Source organism: Lagopus leucura, unplaced genomic scaffold (genome assembly GCF_019238085.1).
Source record: "Lagopus leucura isolate 7727_CA_CO unplaced genomic scaffold, USGS_WTPT01 Super-Scaffold_100019, whole genome shotgun sequence".
Lineage (NCBI taxonomy): Eukaryota > Metazoa > Chordata > Aves > Galliformes > Phasianidae > Lagopus > Lagopus leucura.
Window position 1 is genome coordinate 1331087 of NW_024962273.1, and position 6008 is coordinate 1337094.

The window sequence follows — 6008 nt, forward strand, 5'->3', positions numbered from 1 at the left end:
ATGCCTCTGGGAAATTTGCATGTCTGGGAGCTTTCTGGGCTGCACATCTGTTGGGGGGATGTGAACACCACGTTGTCCTGCAGCCTCCCATAGCAGTGGGGCATTCCTTCCCCAGCCCCAGGTGGGAACTGCTGCTCTTTTGGCATGAAGGGCAGTGTTTCAGTGCTGATGAGGCTTTCCAGAATGCAGGGGTAACTTCAGCTACTTGGGTGAAGTAGCACCAGCTTCCCATAAGGTTACTAATTGGCTTTTATTGATAGTTTTCCATAATTTCATCAGTTGCAGGCTAAAGTGGTATTCAGCAATACTCAGCATCAGCACTTATGGCAGTTAAGGAGATTGATTAACATTCATAAGAAGAGAAGAGGAGCTTAAAATAAGAAGCAAAACAAATGCTTAATCCTCTGGCCGGGATGCTTTTTGGCATGGAAGATATAAATGTGGATCTGCTCTGAAAACAATCCCCGTATCTTCCTTCCAACAAAGAACCACAGCACAGCCCCAGCCATAAGGCACTGTCATTTTGGTTGGAGCTGTGAAGGCAGTTGGTATTTCGGCCCCGTGGATGCTGCTTGCTGCTGATAGATGGATGTTGCTGCAGGGAGATTGCTGTGCCTGCTCAGAGCCTATAGATCCACATAGGTTCTTCAATGCAAGTCCTGAGTTCTTGAGGGGGACGCCCACGTTAATGCAGTGGTAATGCCATGGCTGTGTCTTGCAGTATTTTGCAGGTCATTTCAGATTTGCCATGCTCATTTCTTCACACCATTGGAAGCCGTAATTAGAGTAGGGCTGTCTCGAGCTGTGCAAACCTGAGAGGACATTCATACCTGAGATAATCCACTCTTCTTTATCAAATGCACTATGGAAGGCTGCAGCTGTGGCTTGGAATTTCCCACAGCTCAGCTCTCTGCAAACCTCCTCAGAGCCTGCAGCAAAGAGAAATCTCACAACTGGTTAAATATAGAGGATACCTACCAGTGTTGTCAGGTTACCTCTCTCATTGCAGGTGCTTTAAGCTGAGAGAAAGTGACAATGAAGTCTTCACACTTTCTTTAATTATAGCAGCCTTTATGTAACAGTGTCAGATAAATGTGTTTCAGTACAGGTGGCACCTTGCTTCCTCCAGAAGAACTGTCAAATTAGACCCTACCAGGCTAATTTATTACTTGAAATTCAAGGAATTAAAGCATACCATCCAGGTCTCTCTTTGAATTAAACCTTTAAATACAGAGGATCCTCTGCGCCAAGACATACCCTAAACACCACGGTGCTTCTTTCTTTTGGAGCACAAATACATACTTATTTACCTGGAATCTCTAGGACTGTGAAACATCACAGATGTCATCCAGTTCACATTGCTCATGAGATGTTAGAAAAGGAGGTTAGTGGGATCTCAAGAGGTTGTCTTGTTCTTACTTCCACCCCAAGGCAGAAGCTGTTGTTGCTACAACCATGTGCTTATCTAATCTGTATTATAAAACAGAAAAAGAGAGAGGAAAAAAATAGATTGCTGTAGAGGGAGAAGGATGAGGAATTGGGCTATGCTAAGTAGCACAGAAGAGTGAGGAGCTGGCCTCCTTCCAAGCGATGGAAGCAAGTCCTGCCTTTGGTGGATTGCTGGAGAATGCTGATGGTCCTCTTCCTTTACATTAATGAAATATATACCTGAGCTGTTCTGCTGATTTCAGCAAGAACAACATATGGGGAGAGGAATTTTTTTCATCAGGACCCGAAATTCAGGCACTGAAAGGTCAAACCCAATGCTTACATTTTGGATGAAATATACTGATAAATACAGGAGGTTTTGTGTGCTGAAAGATGTTAGAAGGAGCGGGTTCACTCTCTGCAGTTAGTATCTCGTTAGTCCAAAGTAATGCTATGAGGCCAGCACTGCAACCTTGCTGTCGGAGTTGAAGAGCCTTCAGAGAACTTCAGTCCATCCTCATGGAGGCAATTTTGGGTTTTTGCATCGGGGTGAATCCTCGTGTCCATCCTCAGCTCTGCAGCGGGGTGAGGGCACGGAGTTGTGCCATCCTTAGCAGCACAGCACACGGTGAAAGTGAAATCTGTGAAAGCACAAAAGGCAGAGAAGTTGCTGACTTATATTCTGGCTCTGCATGCTGCAGTGCTGAGGTATTTACTTGGTTTTGTAATCCAGTCACCCTGCGTTTATTCAAATAGCAAATAGTTCATTGCTACACCTCCTCAAAGAGCAGTGCAAGTGCTGCCATTGTGTTGTGTAATCATTTGATTGGGCTTTGCACACTATTTCCAGTGGTTCTGTACAAAATTCGTGCTCTGGGAAAGCCACTATTCCTACCTTTGGATAACTTAGAAATGGCTGGGTAAAGATTTGAGGATATATGGATGTGTGTCTCACAAAGGATTTGTCCTTTTTTCTTTGTGCTTCCAAAAGGGTCGGTTCCAAGCGGAAAAAAGGGAATGTGGATAATCCCAAATGGCATCAGAGGACTTGGGGGGAACCCCATCTTTGAGAGGTCTGTGGGATGCTCAGCTATTCTGATTTCCCTTCCTCTCCATTGCCTCCTAATGTTGGTTCCAAGCACCGGGAGCAGCTTAGCACTGAGCCTGTCCTTTGACCTGCGTGCTTCCAATGAAGCCTGTAATAAGTCCTTAGGAGGAGGAGTCTTCTAATTAAGCAGCAATAGCAACACATGGCCCTTAGGTGATTCCAAATGATACCTTCGCTGTTAAGCTATATGGACTCGTTACACATCCTCAGCAGACACATTAGGTGAGTCCTGTGGAAACCAGATTGTCTTCTGATCGTCCGTCTGCATCTTGTTCAAAGTCGGTGCCCATGGGGATGTGCGGAGCTGTGGCCTGAGATCAAAGGATGATGGATGCTCTCTGCATGCAATACTGCACTAAATCCACAGGAAACCTAATTCACAGCAGTCCTGCCGAGATCACCAGAGGACAGCAGTCCTTGCGGGGGAATAGCCCACGTGTTAATAGAGATTGCAGTGCCTCTGATTAAATCCCAGAGAAGTGGAGACCAAGCTGCTTGAAAATACTTATTTACCACTCTCTGAAGATTAATATGGTAACCAAATTGGAAGATACAAGCAAGATGTATAATGCAGCAGCTGATACCATTGATCACGGCCAGGCTGGATGTGGCTCTGGGCAGCCTGGGCTGCTGGTTGGCGACCCTGCGCATAGCAGGGGGTTGAAACTGGATGAGCACTGTGGGCCTTTGCAACCCAGGCCATTCTATCATTCTACGATATGATTAAAAACACTTAATTCAGATCATCTGCCCATTGCATGTTATCCCCAGGTGTGCCCTACTTGTGCACACAACCCATGGGTGCTGGTTGCCCATTGCTGCAGTGCTAGCCAGATGCAGAGGACAGCTGACAGCTACCAGAGCTTTTCTCTGTGGCCTGAGGCAGTGACATTCCCTGCCTGGTGTTATCACAGTGCCTGCATTCTCTCCCAGAAACAGGCCAGGGAGGATTTTCATCTCACAAAGCCTTCAGTTATGCGTGCCCAACTTTGGTTACTGCAGTGATTGCTTGTTTGTTTGGGAAGCTGCCTAGAAAGGTTGAGCTTGCAGCTGGTTTTCCCTTTTGCCTGCACCAAGCTATGCTGTAAGTTAAACCCAAGAGAGAGGACTGTCTTGATTTGGAATTCCTGTGTATTACAGGTGTTTGCAGCCTGTGTCTATCGAGATGATGCTCGTGGTCAGCACCAGCTGACTTTTTGAAGGTTGTGCTCTCCAAACCAGCCCTTGCTCCACAGTACCCATGGATTGAGATGGGAGGTTTAGGCATGGAGGCAGATGTCCCTTCTGTTTACATCTTTCAAAATGCAGTCCCTATTTAATGAGCCACGTGGTTTTTTATAGCATCTTTTAGGAGCCTTTCAAGTTGAGTCATGAAATATATATTTTTAATAACCTCTGTATCTTGAAAGGACAGTGTGAAATGTAAGTACTGGAAATCAAGCAGCAATTCCCCTGACTTCTGAGTTAAATTATTTCATTACAAATTTATGTGAAGTTGAGACACAGTTTTTTTTCTCCTTCTGATTTCAGATCCGTCTTTTATTTTGAGCTGACAAATGATTCTGATGTTGCACTTAGAAATTCCTTCCCATTTTAAATTTTAATAGTCTCCCAATGCTGAGGTATTTATTTCTTTAAAGATGGAACATCACAGATCTTCAAGGTGGGGAGGAGGGATCGGGTGCTTAGCTCAGGCCCTAAGCATCCATCTATTAACTCCTGTAAAGGGAGTTCAAAGAGAACTTTAAAGGCAGTCTCAGAAACTGAAATCCTTTTCCATCTGCTTAAGGGGGTGCCCCAAAACCTGCAGGCTGTGCTCTCCAGCCCTGACCCACCTACAGGTGGACAGCCCTGAGCAGCAGTGGGGCAGGGCAGGCTGTGGGGCAACCATGGCCAGGGAAGGAGCCGGGTACATCAGCTGTAAGATGTGTGTAAGATGTGCTTTTTGCCCTCAAAACAACTGCTCCACTTGACAGAAGTGCTGCCTCCGTTTGAAATGAACCTCTGGAAAGCCATCTGAGCATCTCTGTTAATTAACAGGTGCTTTGTCTGCTGGTTTAGCATTGGCAGCAAGCTCTCTGCGTGGCCTAGAGATGAAGTTACTCTTTGGAAGAGCTCATTGTCTGAGGGCTCGGCCCTGGAAAACACTTCAGGAGAGCTAAACTTTACCCATGAGATTCTCCCATGGTCAGCAGCACTGCACTGCTTCCACTTGCAGACACACAGCGTCCGCAAAGCTCGGGGCAGCATGGACAGAAGCAAGGAGTGCATTGATAGCACAGGGAGGTGGGAGGTGGGGAGCAAGATTTGTTGTAATGCTGGGGAGTTTCTGAGGAAATAAACAACTGATACGGGAAGAATAATGCCTTTGGCTTTGCTGAGGTGTCTGTCTCTTCCCAAGGCATCAGTGGTCAATTTGCAGAATGAAGTTAATCCTTTGCAAGGTAAAACAAATGGAAAAGATGGGAAGTGTTGATGAACGCAGGGGTGTTTAATCAGGTTGTACCAAAGATGAGATTTGGAATGCTTTCAATAATGTTAGGAAGTGAATGGTAAGCTATTCCAGAAGTATTCAGAAATACACATACAGAAAATAAATATTTCTCAGTACTTCCTGTCCAGTTTTTGGCTCACACAGGGAACTCACGTAGCATTTTGCTTTGCCCACTGTGAGGCTGGCGAAGGAGAAACAGTGTGTGGTTACATATGAAATGGAATCTGAGAGACATGGATTGCTCACCTCGCTGACACACTGAGGGATGGTGTGTGCAGCTGATACGCACAGACACAGACGGCTCTTGGACAGGAGAAGCAGAACTAGAAAGGTCCAGGGTAGAGCTCTGGTAGGATCGGTTTTCCCAAGTTGGTTTTCAATAAGGCCAAAACTTGTGGTATTTCAATTCTTGGCACTTGGGGTTTGTTCTGTTTGTTTGTTTGCAGCTCCATCGTAGAACATCAGGAGAAAACTCATTTTATAGAGCGGAAGAGAAATTACTCATCAGAAAAGCCTTCACGCCATTATTTTTACATTAAAATCTATAATAAGCAGACACCCTCCCAGCACCCGGCAGAAAACACTGCTATTCTGGGCATGCTGAGCTTGGCATGGGCTCTGCTGCTGCTCTGTGGGGTGTGCAGCAGCTCCATAACCAGGCCTGCCACTGCCACAGCACATCCTGCACTGCTGCCAGCGCACCAGGAGCAGCAGCTCTGTGCCTCATTGCCCACTCCTGCTCAGAAAGCTCCACGTTTTGTTGCTCTTTTGATATCAGGAGGAAGTTTTTTGCACACAGGGTGGTGAGGCATTGGCACAGGTTGCCCAAGGAGGCTGTGGATGCCCCATCCCTGCAGGCATTCAAGGCCAGGCTGGATGTGGCACTGGGCAGCCTGGGCTGCTGATTAGCGACTCTGTACATTTCAGGGGTTTGGAACTGGATGAGCACTGTGCTCCTTTGCAACCCAGGCCATTCTG